General features: G+C 36.7%; 1 long non-coding RNA gene across 1 annotated transcript; it reads left to right on the forward strand.

The window, feature by feature from the left end:
• The first annotated feature begins 1,372 nt into the window (after positions 1 to 1,372).
• Positions 1,373 to 15,972, forward strand: LOC130684051 (uncharacterized). The gene is made up of 3 exons (XR_008998179.1): positions 1,373 to 1,579; positions 5,692 to 5,852; positions 15,829 to 15,972. It is a non-coding gene; the product is annotated as an uncharacterized LOC130684051 (long non-coding RNA).
• Positions 15,973 to 20,153: the final 4,181 nt, after the last annotated feature.

The following is a 20,153-nucleotide window of genomic DNA, read 5'->3' on the forward strand; positions in this document are numbered from 1 at the left end:
CTCTCAGTATATTTCTATTCATAAAATTATACTAAGAGGCACCCATGAATGAATAAAGATTAGAATATAGTTTTGGGGCTCTTATGGGATTTTGACTTATTAGTTTTTCATTTTGAGACAAATGGTCTCTCCGGCAGATGTTTCATATCACTCCTGTGGCACTTTAATTTTTTGAGAAAATATTGATGGAAATCAGATCATGCCACTCTTGAAAATACTTCAGTCTATTCCTGCCCAGCTCAGAATAAAACTTAGTGTGTCCTATATTATTTGGTGGGCACAATGAGCTGGATTTACAGATTTCTTTCAACTTATGATGGGGTCATATCTGGATAAACCCGTAATAAGTTGAAAATATTAAAGTTGAAAATACATAAATGTGCTCAGAATACTTACATTAATCTGCCGTTCGGCTAAATCATCTAACACAAAGCCAATTTTATAATAAAGTGTTGAATATCTCTCATGCAATTTATTGAATACTGTACTGAAAGTAAAAACCAGAATGGGTATACAATGTATGGGTAAAAGCCATGTATGGGTGCACAGTGGCTGTAAGTGTGTCAGTTGTTCACCCTTGTGATCATGTGGCCGACTAAGAGCTGTGCCTCACTGCTACTTCCCAGCATCATGAGGAAATAGTGTACTGATATTGCAGCCCAGAAAAGATCAAGACCCGAAGTACGCGTCACTCATCACTTTTACACCGGGGTAAAGTAAAAATAATCATCAAGTCAAACCATTGTAAGTTGGGAATCATCTGCATTTTGCTTTGGATTTTGTTTATAAAGTGTGTACATATGTGTGTGTGTGTATATATATGTGTGTTATGTATATAATATATACTATTGTATATGATATTATTAAAAGTATATAGTATATATACTTCTGTTTATATGGCACCCTTTCAAAATGTACTAATTTGATATCTCAAACACTCAACCTTACATAAGTCTGAAAGCTATTGCAGTTTTCTTGAATGAAGTCTGACCTACAGCTTTACCTTTAAAAAACTGAAAGGGAACTGGCATTCCACATTTCTAAATAATGTTACTTCTATATGCAGCTTGTCTTGGAAACCCAGCTTCTTCAGACCTGAATTTCCAGTTATCTCTGCATCTTGGCTCTTGAGAAAAAAAAGCAGACCAGATCTAATTTGGGAAGGTAATTTAAAACTCCATTGAAAATATAAATGAAGTTGCTTCCATCTCTAAAATTCTTTGAAAACTGTTATCCGATCAAGATAGGCTAAAATAAGTGAGTAGTTAAGGTTAAATAAATAAGCCTCAGACTTAGGTAATTTAATTTTCTTCCCTCTTTTCTTACAAAAGCACAAGCTAGCTTATTTTTGTCACCCTATCCTCTTTTTCAGCAGGATATGTTTTGAGGATTCTGACGAATGGGGAAAAAGAGAAGCTGTGTAAATTTTGAACTGTACATTTTTTCTATCAAGCAGGAACAGTGCACCTTCAATTTTAAAATAAAACCATAAAAAGGGCAACCTCTAAAATTCCTGGAGCATGTCTGTGCGGATGTCGGGACCATGCCTTCCTCACCTCCCACATGCATCTATCACCTGGTGAGTTGAGACCACAAAACTCCCTCAGAAGTCCCGTGATGCCTCTGTGAAAAGAATGCATCTTCCCTGCTCTGTCATACAGTGGGAACCTCTGTCTACTAGTGACATAACTGTCCCATGTATCCATCATGCAGGTGTGGATCTTTACGGACATTCACATTTGTGGAGATCAAAATGCCATTTGTGAAAATGTAAATGAGGGCAGTTTCTGAACTGTGTTGCTAAATGTAGTGTTGATCAAAATAGCTTCAGCTGAGGAATCAAAGAAAAGAGATCAGTTGTGTTTTCTTAAAAAGTCTAAAATCTTAGTTGCCCCTCTCCTATCAAAGGGCAAATCTGAAGCTGACATGTAACACCAAAAAATCCGTTTGTACATGTTTTAAAGTATAGCTAGCTTTAGATCTTCCAAAAACAATTGTTTTGTAGTGTTAGAATTGTATAATTGAATCTCAATAATTTTAACGATATTACCAGAATATTGAAATGCCAAAAGAGCAATTTATAGATCTAATCTACTTTATTTCCCCTAAAAAAGAACACAGCTATTACAAAAATGTCAAAAACTGAGAAGGAAAAATATGAAAGCCAACAGCTTTGTAGCTAGTGAACCAATGTTCAATTTATAATCACACAATATAAGCCACCTTCCACTTTCCTTAGAGCAGAAAGCCTTCCAGGGAAGTAAAATACATGTTCTGCATAGCTGTCATAACACTGTCATTTATCTTACTTGCATAGTCTTGAGTAATGCAAACAACAGGTACCTTTATATATATAACTCTAGGCAGTGAACAGTAATGAGAAGGTTCCAATTTCCGTGATTTTTGCTTTTATGTTCATGGACTTGACAGTATAAATCAGTTACTTAAAACATGAATTTTATTTTGGCTTGACAAGACTTACACTTCAGCTTCGGGGACTTTTTAATATAACTTTGATATAGTCTCCATGGTATATTGTACAGCTAGGTTTTCTGTGTATCAATATACAAAATTCAGAATATATTGTTAAATAAGAAAAACAACTTCCAAAATATTGTATAGGTAGGAAAGGGATGATTAAGAATTTATATTTTTATGTGCTTATTAATGGCATGAGGAAATACCAGAGGCAATATAAGGAAGTAATAAGTGAATTTATATATAGGGTAAAGACATACAGGTGATGACAATACCAAGAGGGACTGAAGCTTCTCAAAGTATGTCTTTGTACATAATTTCAATTTTTAAAACATGTACAAGTATTACTGATTTAAAAAGTAAGGTATATTTTAAAAGAGTAATTTGGTACTCTTATGTTTTGGACCCAATTCCACTGTGGAGAGGGAGGTTTTCCACACATAACACCAAGCAATTCTTGGGCACAAGCCAGGTGTCCTACAATTCAACTCAATTCTAACACTGCCTCCACAGAGATGGTGTCAGATCCCACAGGTTAAGCATTCAATCCTACAAGGCTGCCCCCTACCCCCCCCACACACACACTTCAAATGCCAGCTGCAAGTCTAGGTTGTTACCTGTGCTTCTGACCAACCAGCTCCCCATCAGAAGTTCCTATGACCTCTCCTCGGGTTCAATTAATTTGTAGTAAAGTTCACAGAACTCAGAGGAACATTTTACTTACTAGGTTTATTATAAAGGGTGCCACTCAGGAACACTAGACAGAAAAGGTGCATCTGGCAAGATAAGGAGAAAGGGTGTGGAGCATCCATGCTCTCTTGGAGTGCACCATTCTCCACAGACCTCTGCGTGATCACCAGCTGCATGGCTCTGCACACCCCATTCTTTACAGTTTTTATGTCGCCTTCATTGCATAGGCATGATTGATGAAATCATTAGCCAATGATAATTTTACTCAAGTTCCTGTCCCTGTCCCCTCCCTGAAAATCAGGGGCCAGACGGAGAGTTTCCAATTCTAATCACAAGGTTGGCTCTCCAGACAGCCAGCTCCCATTCTTAGGCGCAGGTCAAAAGTCATCTCATTAACATAGTAAAGGACACCTTTATGGCCCTCAGCACTTGGCAAATTTCAAGAGTTGTAGGGGCTCTGTGCCAGAAACTGGGAGAAAAACCAATATATATTCTTACTTTAATCAGTTTCATAGATACTTATCAAAATTATGCGACCCATCTCAAGGAAAAGATGAAATACTGTTTTATCATTATTGATGCCAAGCCCTTCTTAACAGATGTATCATCAGGAATTAAAAAGAGAACAGAACCCTTCCTAATATTTGTCTTATAAGTTACTCTTTCCTTTTACCACTATCAGCACTGGATTGATTTGCCTAAATAGAAAGAAATTAAGTGCTTTTGCATATGTATTACATAATGTGTATATATACACACACACACATATATTATGCATAGACATATATGAATATATCTCTATATGTATGTATATTTATAATTTACATGCGTATAGGTGTATATATAAGATTATATATGTGTGCATGTATATATGTGTATATATAAATTCTCTTAAGAAAATACATTTTTCAAGGTGAACTAAATAGCTACATAAAGATACCAACTCTATGTTGCTGACTGTGGTTGCAACCTCTGCACTTCCAGCCTAGATTGATATCGATTCAAACTTACTTTGTATTTGTTTCAACCTAACAAATATTTTGGGGGCCCCTCCTATATGCCAGTGAATAGAACCTGTAGATATTCCTACCCTTGTGTATATAACATTCTAAGTGGCTGAGAAGGATCGGAGACAGTCATAAATAAGAAATGTAATACCCTGAACATTTTTATATTATTAGGTACTATGAGAAAAATGAAAAAGTAGAGCCATGTGAGAGAGTCTAGAGTACCACAGAGAAGGTTGGAAGTTTAATTTTAAATGAAATATAGTATACCTAATTAAGAGGGTAGCATTTGAATGAAGATGTGAAAGTTGTGTATTAGTCATGGAGATGTCTGGGGTGAAAGTATTCTAGAGAGATGGAATAGCTAAGGCAGAGGACCAAATGCAGAATCATGCCTCAACTGCTTCAGGGACAGCAAGAAGGCCTGTGGAAACAGGGAGACAGAGCAAATCAGGTCAAGGAAGTAAAATGGACTAGAACATACTGTCACATAGGCTTATTTTTTATTCTTGGTGAAGATGAAAGCCATTGTAGAGTTCTAAGCAAAGGAATTCAATGATCTGACTTATGTTGGAAAGAATCATTACTGGGGGCAAAGGTAGAAGACAAAGAACATACACTTAGGAGGTTATTGCAGTAATCAAGGCAAGAGATGTAGCAGCTTGGGCCAAAATGGGAGGTGGAAGTGGTGAGAGGAATTCAGATTCTGGATATATTATCAAGGTACAGCCAGTATGGTTTGCTGATAGTTTGCTGTGAGAGAAAAAGAAGTCAGCCTGACTATATATCTCTGGCCTCAGGAGCACAAAGAATGGAGTCCCCTTCAATCAAGACTGGAAAGTGTTGCACAACAGAGTCACAGGCACACATCGGTAGGACCACAAGGAAGGGAAAAACCTATGGTTGACTAGGAAGAACTTCTAAGAGTAGCAGTAGGAGGCAGACCAGAGGAAAGTAGTTCTCTAGCTATCTGGTATAATGCTGTAATCAGTTATATGTGATAATCTCATTGCTTCCATCCTATCAAATCTCTTGGGAGACAATGATTTCTGCTGCTGTTTGTCCTGGAAACAGGTCCTATGCATAGCTTTGACAGGAGTACAACACTGTTCCACCAAAATAAAGATAATGTCTACAATATAAGCTTGCAAGGCAGTTAACCCTTCATTGTCTGTAATAAGGATGATAATGAAAGGAAATGAATGGCTCAAATATATTTTCTTTTGAGCTTATAGTACCATGTTTAAGTTCGTGAAGATTTACTTCCCTAGCTATTTTTCTAAATTAATGTCTAGAGAACTTGATTTCATGTAACTGAATTTACCACTGTTTGGAATGGAGAACTGAATTAATTCCAAGTGGATCTGAAATATGCCCTTAGTTCTATAATTGTAAACTTATTTTACAATATTTCTAATACCAAAAGTACTCAAGTATATGAGAAAGAGATAATCTTGTTATGGGGAAAATGCCCAATTCCAGAAACAGACTTTTTATTATGTTGTTCTTATTTTAGTAAAGATGGATGTCTTTGCTGAGAATATGTGATCTCCAGAAATGAAGATGCATTTCATTTTGGCGTAGCAATATAATAAAGAAATCTTGAGAAGGCATTTAAGATTTGTTCCATTGAAGGCAGTTCATTGATTTTTTAAGAAAATATATGGTCATGTCCAGGTGAGTGGCATCTGAGCGTCTCCTGTGGTATGCTAGAGTTCAGAACTAACTGTGCAACACTACGTTCAGTGTTGTCTTATTTTAAGAAATCGCCACTACCACCCCAACCTCAGCAACCATCACCCTGATAGTCGGCAGCTATCAACGTCGAGGCAAGACCTTCTACCAGCAAAAAGATTACCACTCGCTAAAAGCTCACATGATGGTTAGCATGTTTTAGGAGTAAGTTGCTTTTAAATTAAGGTGTGCACACTTTTATTTTAGACATAATGCTATTGTACAATTAAAAGACTACAGTATAATGTAAACAACTTTTATATGTACTGGGAAGCCAAAAACTTGACTTCACTTGCTTTATTGCAATAATTCCTTTCTAGAGATGGCCTGGAACTGAACCTGCAGCATCTCCCAGGTCTGCCTATAGAGACATGCCTTCTCCCTGGGTTGGGCAAACATAGGGTGGCAAGGGAGGGAAGTGAGTTTCTGAGCAGCATGTATAGAGGTTAACACAGAAGAGCAGATTATATCAGTGTCTACTGGAGCATGGTGTGAGGCCCAGGCTATTAGCACTGCTATTGGGAGTTTGGGGCCCTCTAAATAGACGGTTGTTAATCTCAAGTCATTTTTTTCCTGCTTCTATCATAGAATTTCTAAAGAAGAATTCACTCCTACTTAACATGGATTGTGATTTACCACATCTGCTAATCAGAATCTAACCCTTACCTAAGCTTGTAGCAAGAATAGAAACAACATACAAATGAAAAGCCCAGGTCATGTGCTTAGACACAGGAACAACAGAACTGTCTCAAGGGGTATTTGATCCAAAGTACATCAGAAAAATAATGCCCCTGAAGGGCATATGCAAAATTCAAAATCATCTGGTTGAATGGTTGCTTGAAGAAGATAAAGCTTAAGTTACTTCCTTTCACTAAATAATTTGTGGTCAGAAAATGATAGCTGCACAATTTCCAATATTTATTCAGCAAGTAAACATCAAGTTCTCATTTGGCACCTGCTCTCTACCAGCCATTTAGCTAAAGCATGAGGAAGGATGTGTATGTCATTCAAAGAGCTGGCAATCCACCTGAAGAGTGAAGACTGACATATTTGAAATAGAAAATGACAAAGACAGGAATAATCAAGCGTGTTATGGCTGTCAACGTTTAGGGTGTTTAGGAATAATCTGGGTTTCTCAGGCCCAACACTAGCTATTCCAATTCAGTAAGTCTTTGGTGAAACCTAAGAAACCACAAACAGGTTGTCCAATGTCTTACACTTTGAAAAAGACTAGCAGAAAAATTTAGTGGAAAGACTTGTTGAGCTTATATCAGTTGGTAAACTTTTCTTGAAAAGAATGTGACTTAAGATGGTCATACTATAACATGATCAGTTTGATTTTAGATTTAGGTTTGCATTATATAAAATTCTGCTTAAAAAAGTTAAATAAGTAGCAGTCATGAATATCTTTTTTTATAGACACACCCTGCCAGAAAATTGTAGTATGTAAGAATCTCTCCACTTTATAAAGTTAATCCTACCATAGCAGGTGATATGATATGTGTGTAAAAGATTGCCTCTGACCCACAGTGACCATGATGATATTTTAAAACCGTAATTTTGCACAGTGATATCAACAAGGTTGAGTGCTAAAATTAATTATATATTTTTAACATGTAAATAATAAACTAGAAAAATAAGGTCAATGAGACATGGAATTGTAACTCAAGAAAATAAATTAAAATGTGTTTATGTCTGAGCCACAAGTTTCCAGGCTAACCTCTCATATGCCCTTCAATGATGGATAGTGCTCAGGACCACGCATGCTTTACATGAGTTATATGGAATTAATATGATAATTGTAATAGCAAGAATAAAATAATTCTCAACTTGCAAAACTCAATGTAAATGTAAAAAAGAATAAAGCACTATATATATTTTTCATGCATGTTTACTTGTGTTCATGTGTGTGTAGTGAAAGTTAAAGTTAAAAGATTTAAGCCATTCCTCAAATTATCTGTCATTAAGAAAATAACTGAAAATTTGTAGAACATTAAACTCAACATTACGAAAGGAAACTTTATAAACACAGAGTTAAAATTGCATCTGTTCAACAAATGCCCCATCCAATAAGGATTTTAGTTTCTAAATTGCTATCTATATTTAAAATATCCAACTCATCAAAAGAATCGACATATAACATAATACAAAGGGATTATGTTGGAAAATGATATGTCATCATCATATAAATGTGCATCAAACTGGAATGATAACTTGTTTAGTAATCCTACTAAAATAAAGAAGTAGAGATGTTACCAAACTGAACAAACCTGGGTCCACTCATCTGATGCACAGCAAAGCCAAACACTGACTTGACTCAAGATGTGGTGAAAGAAAGTGGGCATTCACTGCAGGGTGACAAGCAAGGAGAGTTCATAGCTCATGCTTTAAGCCCTGAACTCCCTTATTATATGGTTACAAGCAGGGGTTTTTAAGGACAAAATTATGGGAAAGGGTTGTAGGATGAGTGATCAGCGTGTGCATTCTTCTGATTAGTCAGCGGTGAGGTAACGTGTTTCCCAAACCTTAGCTATCAGTCTTCAGGTTCCACCTAGTCTGGGGTCTACGTGCTTATTGTCAGGAGGTGGCCCATCTGATGGGGGTCTGAGTTTGTTTAAAACATCTCAAGGATACATGATTCAAGAATTTTTCTATAGCCTTGAGGGGAACCAAGAGTCCTGTGTCTATTTACTTTGCTTTACCTAAACAGCAGGCTCTCAAACTCCCATTTTTAAAAATATCTAATTCCCCAGTCTTATTCCCACACTCTGGGTCATAATTAAGGGACTCAAGCTTCTCTTTGTTAATCAGAAGTCAGGGGGCGGCTCACCAATAGGGGACTACCGTGCGGTTACACATAGAGATGTTCAGATTTTTGGTACTGGTACACACCAAGGCACATACACATACACATTAAGATTCCATGAAAATTGTGCTATTCTTGAATAAGAGGGATGGAATTTAAGATAGATATTTCAAAATGACAAAAATCTGATGGACCAGAGAGAAGCTTCTTTTTAGGTTGTCTTTAGAAAATGAAAATAATTTGGTAAAATGAACAGTTAAGATTTGAATGAGGAAAAAAAAGGTATTTTCAAATATAAAGGATGCAGCCATTACTTCTACTTCTGACGTTCCCTGAGTTAGACAGCATGTTTATATTCAGAGAGAAACAAGAATAGTAGTATTAAAATGGGGAATTATGACTTCTGGTCCAGTGTGTCAAGAGCTTGGAAGTTACCACACCATTCTAACAAGTAAACAGCTAAACAAATGGAAAAAGCAGTAACTATTCTTAGAATCATAAGAGAAGTGAGGTCACAGGGCAAATCACTACTCCCTAAATTGGAGACAGACAGGCAGTTGCAGGGAATTACAATGTACCAGAGCAGAAATAAAGGGGCAAAAGCCTCCCCAGAAACCAGTACTGGGGTAGGAAAACCTGAACTGTAATTGGTGGATTGTTGGAGCCTCAGTGTAGACAAGTCTGAGAGAGAAATCTCCAGGGCACCCCCAGAAGTTTTGTGAATTCTACTTTCAGGAGCTTGTGCATAAAATTGCAGCATTTCCAGAATCTCTCACCTGGCCTTCCTGCACCTCCATATCAATAGGTGTTTCCAAGGGGTGGAGAGAAGTGGTCCATCTCCATATCAGTAAAAAGGGGGAGTGAGGGCATATCTAGACAGAAAGGTTGGGTGGAGTCCCTTTTACTGCAGCCAGATCATGAAAGACACCAGCGGGCAGAGGTGGACGACTGCTTGTAAGCAATAAATGAGTTTCTCCCACATTATTTCTCCCTTCGACTGATTTCAGTTTTATATTTCCCCCCTATATTTTGCCCCCAGAATTACAGAGCTCTAGCAGATTCTAACAGTGAATATCAAACAAAAATCCCCTTGTGCTTCCCGCAAGGGGAGGAGAACAGGAGCTATTTTTAAATCTTCCAGAGCATCCTGTACTTAACAAGGTCTGTCCTCAGGAGAAACTGTTTTCTTAGAGACGAACCTGCTGGTTATTATCAGAATCTAACTGCCCTAGGAGAAGGGAAGTACCCAATTCCAACCCACTCTAGCCACCCTGTCCCATCTGAGGACTGGAGGAGTTCGCTGAAACACACACGTGAAACTCACAGTTCAAAGGCATAGTATAGGCTCACTACAAGACTGAGACCTGATCAGAGGACTGCGGAATACTTCCGCTCCCCCACAGCCCTCCACCACATCGCTCAAGGCCTATTAACAGTAGTTCTTTTTACCCAGTCAGTACATAATACTGAGATATAAAGACAAAATTATACGGCATACTAAAAGGTAAAATTGGAGACTATTTCTATTGTCACAAATTAATAATGTCTTTTGATTATCACAGGATAAAAGTTCTGTATCATGCAAACAAATTTAAGTTTTAAGTGAGTTGCTGCAGAGATAAAACAAGTTATTGCATGTTTTCAGATCAACTTTGATATGCCTACTATTGAATCCCATCCATCTCTATCCCAAAATGAACATTTCTAGTTTAAAAATTAAAATAAAGTGATAACGTTGCCTCCTAATGTAATGAAATAACAAGTACCTGACCTAATTCCCCACGCACCAACTAGAAATCTGGATAAAACATATGAAATAATTGTTTTCAGACACCAGACAACACACAACATAGGAATACATCCCTGTTAGAAGGAAAATCCAGGTAATGCACAATCACCCTTAGCTGTCTGGCTAGAGGCACATTCTAGATCATCTGCAGGCATGGAAATTCTAAGAGGTCTCAATGAACTGAGGAAATGGAGATTTGATTTTAGGAGGACTGAGGTGAGAAAAGATTATATAAACAAAAAATAAAACAGCTTCCAGGAGCAGACAGTATGACTATGGGATTTAAACTAAATAATTCTCTGACCTCACATTGAGTGGGGAGATAGTCAATCCTTAACCAGCACTGTGGAGAGCTATCGGTAATTGCCCAGGGTATTCAGTAATCTAAGAGTATTACACCTTAAGGATAGATTAAAATGAGCCTGTGACTAAAAGATACTCTAGAAAAGAAGAAAAGTAAAAGTATACTATTTATCTTAGCATAAAGAACATGAAGTTACAAAATATATGCAAAGCATACCAACTGAAAACTATAAAACATTGTTGAAGAAAATTTAAAGAAAAATAAATAATTGGAGAGATATACTTTTTATACAGTTCAGAAGACTAAAAAAAAAAGTTTTTTACATGGCGTATTTCCCCAGATTGGTCTGTAAATTACATAAAATCTCAATCAAAATCCAGCAGGCTTTTTTAGTAATTAACATGCTTATGCTAAAATGCACATGGAAATGCAGAAATCCTAGAAAAGCCCAAACTATTTGGGAAAAAATGACACAGTTGGAAGACTTAAACTACCTTCTTTCAATATTACCATAAAGCTAAGGTATTCAAGAAAGTATGCATGTTGGCATTAGGCATAGAGGTCCAAAGGAAACAGAAGAGAGTCCAGATTTAGACCTACACAATATGATCAACTGACTTTTGACAAATGTGTGAACTTGGAGACTAACGAACAGCCAAAGATGTTAGGTCCTAAATTCTGAAACTTAGAAATATTACCATATAAGGGAAAAGGGCCTTTGCAAATATGATAAAGTTAAGGATCATGAGATGGGAAGATTATTCTGGTTTGTCTGGGTGAGCCCTAAATCCAATCATGAGTGATCTTATAAGAGAGAGGCAAAAGGCAATGTGAATACAGGGGCAGAGATTGGAGCGACGTGGCCACAAGCCAAGGAATGTTAGGAGCCACTTGAAGCTGGGAGAGCTTTTTGGCCCAGTGATACTGATTTTGGACTTTTGGCTTCCAAAAAAGTGAAAAAAATAATTTCTATTTTTCTAAGCCATCCAGTTTGTGATATCTGTTATAGCAGCCACAAGAAATTAAACTACTGCCAAAGCAATTAAAAGGAGAGAGAGTAATTTTTTTAATAAACAGTGTTTGAACAATAAGGACTTCTATCCCTAAAGTACTCTATAGAATGCACAGTAGAGCACAATGCATGCATATTAAATGAAAGATAAATGAATGACTAAAGAAATTTATGCTGCTCTGTGACTTAAATTAACATTCAAATTAATAGATTGCTAAATACTTTTTGTTTAGCAAATAACTTAAATAATAAAACAGGTTGCTAACTAGTTTGTTCTCACCAATTCTTACTCTCTAAATAAGAGTTTAGAAATTTTGTGTTTTCCCCAAAATCAAGGGTTGAAGTTTATTATTTTTATTATTCATTCTTGTGTTTTTATTTGTCAATAGATTCATAGTATGTGTTTATTTACCTGCAAAATACCCCTGAGTAACTTAGCTAAAGTAGTATTGGAATTATTTTCTTTTACAAATTTATATCAAATTGTTATGACATTGTTATGACACCAAAGTAACTGACAATCCAGTTAAATTGAAGATGAAATGCTCTTTCCTGAAAAGTTAGTGAGTTTGGTTCAGTCTAAGATTCCCATTAATTACCTCACCTTAAAATCATCTATGCAGGAACAATGACTCTGTTTTAAGTAAAATAAAATTTGCACAGTGATCAAAAGCAGTTGTTCATTAGCAATTATAAAGAATTATTGTCTGAAACCATGACACCTTTTATTTATATAATCAGAATCAAAATAGGAATTAAATAGTTTAAAGTGGGACCTAAGCCATCTACTTAAAAGTTATTTTTTAAGAGCCCCACCAAAGAAATTCAATGTCCTCTACTCTGCCCAGTGGCAAATTATTTTAAATATTGAATAAAAGCAGAAAAAATTTTTTCTATCAATGTGCTACTTAAAAAAAAAATCCTACCAAAATTCTACACTTCAAAACAGAGAGGTAATATTCTGAAGGGCTTCAAAAGTGGCAGAAAGCTCCAGAGATGCACAAATAAGCATTTTACAGCTAAGTAAGCATCTAGAAGCTAGCATCCATTAAATCTACTAGTAGCCTAATCCTTAGTAGCAATATAGTTGATGAGAACTGAGTGATGTAAAATCAGAACTTCAAGAAGTTGCATTAAAATAAACTGCACATTTTATTTTATTTTCTTGCTGAAAATTTTTTACAAAGTTGGAATATATTCCTTTTCAAAGGTAATTGTGACGAACAATGTGAAATTGATATTATTTGTAGACCAAGATACCTTCAATTCTTGTTATTCACGGTGATTACATTCTACTAACTCTGTACAGTGAGTTAGTGAATACTGAACTATTATACTAATGGGAAATACAGAGCTAGGTTCCTAAGAGCCTCTGGTCTTAGCATTTTGGGCAAATAATCCACAAATAAATGGAAAGATATGCTTTTTTTATACAGTTCAGAAGACTAAAAAAAAAGGTTTTTACATGGGATATTTCCCCTTGTTTTACTTGTGTTCCATTTAAAGACACTATACATGTATGTGTGTGTGTATATATATATATATATATTTATATATAAAGATATCTTATATGTATATTTTAAATATATTTAGTATGTATTTAGATACATTTATAGATCATTGATTCATTAATATTGAACTCAATCTACAGCACAAGAATTCATGCTAAAATGAAGCTTATCTAACACATGTATTTTCTCTGGCAGGCACATCACAGTCTTCTTGCACTTAAAAACATTAGACAGCCCTTCAGCACTATGCTTGGGAACCATTTTAAACAGCAAAATTACCAACAAAAGCACAGAAATGGGGGAGATGTGGCATTCAATAGACCACAAAAGGACACGGGTTTATATCACAGGAGCTGGACAAAGAAGTCGAGCGTCCGTGTGCAGCCTCAGCTGGCACGTGCACGGCTCACGATGCAAATTTTCTGTAGCTCTGCACATATCCGTGAATGACGGGGGAGGTGCTGCAAAGGCTGGTTTTGGAGTTACGAATACATTTTAGGGAATAGGCGAATTAGCAAATCCGTGAATGAGGATCAACTGTGCTTTGAGGTGAGAAGAGGCTGAAGCAGACACAAAAGCCCCTTGCAGACAGCAGAAAGTGGAGCTGTGAGCTGGCCTCAACACTCGTGAAAAGGAGGCTGTTTCTCAGAGGAAGGACAGCTGGGGTTCGGTTAAGCAGTGGTTGAGGGCTATCGCTGATGAATACACACTTCACTGCAAAGTATTTGTGCCTCTCTACATATTGCATTCCTATATTGAAAAAATAACTAGGACTCTTTTTCCAGGAAAAAAAAAAATCATGAAAGGGGAAAGACTACCTTCCAAGGATTTGTCCCAGTTAACAGATTTCATCTTTTTCTGTGGCTTATATTCTGCAATTGCTGGCATAAAATGTGTGGGGAATTAATCTACTGGGCAAGATTTATAAAGGTAATTTTAGTAGTGTAGTGACAAATTTCACAGATGCTTGTCAATATTAATCATATATTAGTTAGTTTTTATAATATTTGATTTGGCTACAGTATACTCAACCCCCTTCTCCTTGAAAAAAAAAAATTCCCTGGAAGCTAAGATATAAATGTCAGTTTCTGAGATTCATTCAGACTCCTATCCCCTGATATCAGAATCATAAAAATAGTTTTACTAATTGAAATAAAATCCTTCCCTATGTCAGACAAAGGAGAGATGAACTCGTTTATCACCTATAGTCATGCCCCTTTGCTGATAAGAGATTAATCACACACAGCAAGCTTTTCCCAACAAAAATACCAGCTGCTTTCACAGGAGCAGACAATCAACTCGTGGAATTCCAACTCTAAATGCTAATATAAATAGCATATACTATTTTCTTTCTCCGGAATGTATATATGATGCATGTCATTGGAATCTAAACATATCAATCAGATATTTGCCTTAATAAAATCTTTCAAAGTCAAACGCTTGACCAGTCAGTACCAAGGGAAATACACATATTAAGTAGAAGAACTTAATAAGCACATGGGCAATAGTCTTGTTGTTTAAATTCCTATCTGGGAAATAATAGCATTTCATGAGTAGTTGCTCCATGAGAAATACTATGTAAGGAGCTCTGAGAAATTATAAAGGGAGGTAACAAAGTCCATTTGAACACCAATGTCTACGTGCTTAAAATGAACCAAAATTTTATACATATAAATTAAAAAGTGTGATAGCTTTTCCACACCTTTCATAAGAATAAAGGGTGGGATCATTTTAACAATGCAGTCAGATCTAGAATCAAAAGTGATGAAGCCTTAACTTACATCATTAAAAGTTGCCAGGCAATTCTAAGATGCACATGTGAGTTAGGGAATTTCCAATCAATCTTTTATGCCATATTATTCTGGATAAAGAATCATTTTAATCAAAACAATCCTAGAACCTTTTGAAAATCAAATATTCTTTATAATTTCTACATGCTCCTAAAAGAGTGATTTTCAAATATATGAACAATTTGCATCAGAATTCCCTGGGCATTCTTATTTGGAATACAGATTCCAAGAATCCACCCCAGGTTTAATTTAAAGGAGTTTCTGAGAGTAAGGCCTCAGAAATATGCATTGAAAACCTGTTTCCTCTTGTTTTTTTTTTTTTAAAGGAATCTGGATTTAAAATTAGTTACAGAGTTTAGAACTCTCTGAAATGATGGAGTGATAAGAATTAACACAGGCTTGATTGCTGGGTGGGTAATTAGAAAATCAGGGAGTAATTGCATGCTACTCTTATTGCTGAAGAATCACATTTTCTCAAAAAAAGCCAAAGCACCAGCACACATTTTCTTCAGAAGGACATGGTTATACCAGAAATAAAAACGAAACAGATCCAACTTAGAATGAGGCAAAGAAATCAGCACACAGAACATCTTGAACAAATACTCGAAATCTACTTGCTATCACTTCTACAGCCAAGATCCAACTGAAGATCAGTATATTAGGGGCGAAAAATACCTCTAATTTAAGTGTTATGTTGATTTTACCAGGCAGTTTCACAGTTGCCAACGATTGGATAACAGTAAGCTTTACCTAAGCAGTATTCTATCAAAGGATGTGCCACGCACTGACTCTCTGGAGGAGACAGGGACCCAGGTCGGCATGAGCTAAGCAGCACACTGGAGGGCTCCTGCCCTGAGGACACCAGTACGGCTCCCACAGCACAGCCAGCAGCTGCCCCACTTGGGTTGGGGAACGGAGTTCAGTCACGTGGATGGCGGTACATATTTATTTTTGTTTTTCTTTGAATACAATACTCTGTAACTTGACTTTCTGTCACATAGCCCAAGAAAAAAGGAAATCACAATGGAATAATACGGTTTATTTCGTCTACATGCCATTCTATACCAAATGCTATGACAGTGCAATAAAGTCAAAACATTAAAGGGGAAGTCGGTGGAGAAGCTCAGGGGGCCCTTCCCTTTAAGTCCATGCTTACTTTCCATGGAGCAACACTGCAACTAGCATTTCTTTTTTCCCCCACCTGTAATGTCATCTTCAGAAATGGTAACAAAGGTGACAATATATTTTCCATCCTTCTGCTTCAGAAGGACAGTAAAAGCATTCTCATTAATCATAATTGCATGATTTCATGTCAAATATCTCTTTACCAACTCCAAAACTCATAGCTTTTTAAAATGGAATATTGCTCTTCCATCACGTATTATGATTCTGTGCCTCTGGAGGGACATTCATTATTTATCTGTGAAAAAACAGTCTCAAATCCTAAGTATATGGCAAGTTCTCTTTTTTTATTGAGTTATCATTGATATACAATCTTAAATTGGTTTCAGGTATACAACACAGTGGTTCAATAGTTACCCAGAGTATTAAATCCTCACCCCCACTAGTGCAGTTACTATCTGTCAGCATAGGAAGATGCTACAAAATCACTGGTAAAATCATTGGCCATATTCTTTCCCACCTTTCATCCCCCTTTCTGCCACTCCCAGCAACCACTGAGTGGCCAACATGTCTCCACGATTGCTCCTCATCCTGGCTGCAAACTTTCCTGGCATTGCTTCACAACCCTTCCACTCACTGCTGTTGCTTTTCCTCTTCTGTTCTCTCCACTGGTAACTGCATCCGAGTGGGTAAGAGGCACCCTCCCCAAACAGCTTTATCACACTTATTGCATTATAACTCTGGGTGGATGTGGACCTCAGTTTATGGTTTTCATGGTGTGGTACATTAAATGTAACTGACTCATCAATTCATTATCATTTTGCTCTCTTTTTATGCCACCCTCTCAGCTCTTCCAGAAGCCAGGCAAAGATTTCCTAGCATAATAGATACTAGGGCAAGGATCTAACAACAGATTTGAGTATGTATGGCTGATGGAGAAATTAATCTTTACAGAATTTCATAATGGAAAATCCAATCAAATTCCCACATCAAGTTAAACATATGCACCTACGATGTGAGCTCATGTATTATGACCCTTTCCTCACTTGCTATCCCCTTCTATTTATTATGGTCTGTTATGTCTAGTGTAGCCCCCATTCTTCTTAGCTGAGCCACTTCAAACTATAAACACAAACAACCTCGTTTGACTTGTTCTGATTTTTCAACTTATGGGAATCTTTTTTTTTTGGTATCATTAATCTACAATTACATGAAGGACATTAAGTTTACTAGGCTCCCCCCTTCACCAAGTCCCCCCCACATCCCCGTTCACAGTCACTGTCCATCAACATAGTAAGATGCTGTAAAATCACTACTTGTCACCAAGTTCACAGTCACTGTCCTTCAGCATAGTAAGATGCTGTAGAATCACTACTTGTCTTCTCTGTGTTGCACAGCCCTTCCTGTGCCCCCCAACACTATACATGCTAATCTCAACTTACGGAAATCTTATACTTGTTTCTATGAATGCTGTTCTCTTGCTTTGTTGATTTGTTCCTCTGTGTAGAATACCCTGGCATTTCTGTATCTTATGCTTCTGGTTTGTATCATGTCTCCCACTTGCTTGGTATTTTTTGGATTGAAAAAACAGTAACGGTTCATAAATCATGACTGAGTTCTTCCTCCTGTTCAAAGTTCTTCCTCCCTACAGACACTTCTGACACATGGGGTCAATATCTCGGATTCTGAACACTGAGCCACTGACTAGCTTTGGCTCCTACAGGGCCCTAAGTCCCCATGTTCTCAAACTAGAAAGATATAATGTAGACACGGCCAAATATGAAGTAGGGTCTCCTACCCTGTGTGCTGTCTTTGTAGGGCAACAAAAAGTATATATAATCTTTATATGCTACAACTCATATAAAAATGAATCAAAAGCAAATTCCTGTACTATAGGATATATTAAGTTGTTATCAAAAAGGTCCCCAAAACACACTGGTTCAAACAATATAGAAGCATATCTCTCTCACACAATAACAGCTCAGAATTGTAATCCCAGGTGGTTCTGCTCCACGTATGCAGGTTAATTCTGTCTTATGGCTCTTCACTCTCCTTCCATGATACCGATGCTGCCTGGACAGAGATATCTTACTATATTTACAATCTAGCCCAATGAAGGGAGGCAAGAGGAAAAGAGAACACAGGAAATTTGCTTTTCAAGCGATCTGATGTGAAAGATACAACCATCCCCTCTGATCATGTCCCATAGCTTGGAGCTTAGTCATATGGAACAGCCAAGATGCAAAGGAAGCTAGAAATCCAGTAATTGGCTAGAGATTTATGTATCCACTTAAAACCTGAGGGAGGTTCTCTTAAAAAAAAAAAAAGTAGAATGGACACAAAGAGAAATTAGCTATGTCTGCAGCAGATGTGTATCTGTGCTATTCAAGAAAAGGCAAAAAAAATTCAGCCCATCTAACCTGAGCATAAGCTTGCATCATGTGATCTGAGGTACCTGCAATGTGCAACAGACCCCCAGCATTTGAACTTCTGACTGGAAGCATAAAGAGACAGGTGGTTCTTAACAAAAAGTGAGGAGAATTTAGGAAGTGCTGTCATTTATTCCGAGTTATTAGTTACCATGCAATTAGAAAGCCAACTTTGAGAAAATTGGTATTAGTACTTCAAAAAAGCTAAGTTCCTTTCTAATGCTTACTGCTTCTTAGTGAAATACCTCTGATACATTTAAACTTCATGAATAGTCAGATTTGGCAACAGTACTATGGAACATGGATCAGTAAGAGAACATATGTTGAGCTCTGCATGGGAATGATGTAAGAGGCACATTATTGAAACAGAGCAATGTAAACAGCTTCATTCACCCACCTTTATCCAACACGTATACAAATGCACAAGACAATAAAGTCTGCAAATTTAGTCCTGGAACCTACTTTTTAATTATCAAGTCCACCAAATCATAAAATACTTAAAAATTGATTGCTTCAAACTGAATCAATAATTTTCTAATTATACTGGATGTTTATCAGAAATGAACAGGAGGAAATAAATTACACATCAATTTTTTACCCCTGACCAGTACCGGTATTTTGCCAAAGGGTTGGTTTTAGAATTCTTTCTGCAAGAGCGTACGAATGCCAGAGCCAGTCCATCCCCCAAAGATCTGAATGAAAGATTCAAGTCATAGACCAATTGGAATGTATGTAGAAAAACCAGAATCGAATGGGAGGACTAGAAAGAGGAATTGCTCATGTAACGGTTTCTGAGAGAGCTCAAGAGGCTCAAAGCTCTTTACACATTTCTACCACTTGTATGGCAGGCCCAAGACACTGAAGGTGACCCAATCATGTAGGACAAATGTTTCCCATAAGGTGCTCTGAGAAAGCACTAATTCCTCAGAATATACTAAGAAGAAAGGTGAACACTGCATTTCTTACTGCCACAATGTAGAATAATTTAAATTAGCATTCTGGCTCCTATGTTATTATAACTGGAAACTTAAATATTTATTATTTGAAACTATATTATTTATATATTCAAGAAACTGTATAAGTATCTGTGATGGCTCCTTGGTATTTTAGCATTTTTAATCTTAATTTCACATTTAGTAACTTTCTTGCAATAGCCCTGTGTAGCCAGAACTAGTAAATTATTGTGACTTTCTTAGATCCCTTTACATCAGAAATGATTTTTAAAATTTTATTAGAAAGAAATATCATGAGTTCCTGACTGTTCACTCTCCAATATCCATTGCAGTCACATAATCCCATTCCTTTTGGACTTAAGTCCCAATTATGATGGATGAAGCATAAAGAAAGTCTGAGTAATGCAGGGAATATTCCCTCATGCTTAGAATGATATGGGAAGAGACAGTTGCTCCTTTTTCTTTGGATAATCTCATTTCTGTATGGGATATCAGGCTAAGCTATTGATTTGCAACAAGGGTAAAATC

Source organism: Manis pentadactyla, chromosome 6, assembly GCF_030020395.1.
Source record: "Manis pentadactyla isolate mManPen7 chromosome 6, mManPen7.hap1, whole genome shotgun sequence".
Lineage (NCBI taxonomy): Eukaryota > Metazoa > Chordata > Mammalia > Pholidota > Manidae > Manis > Manis pentadactyla.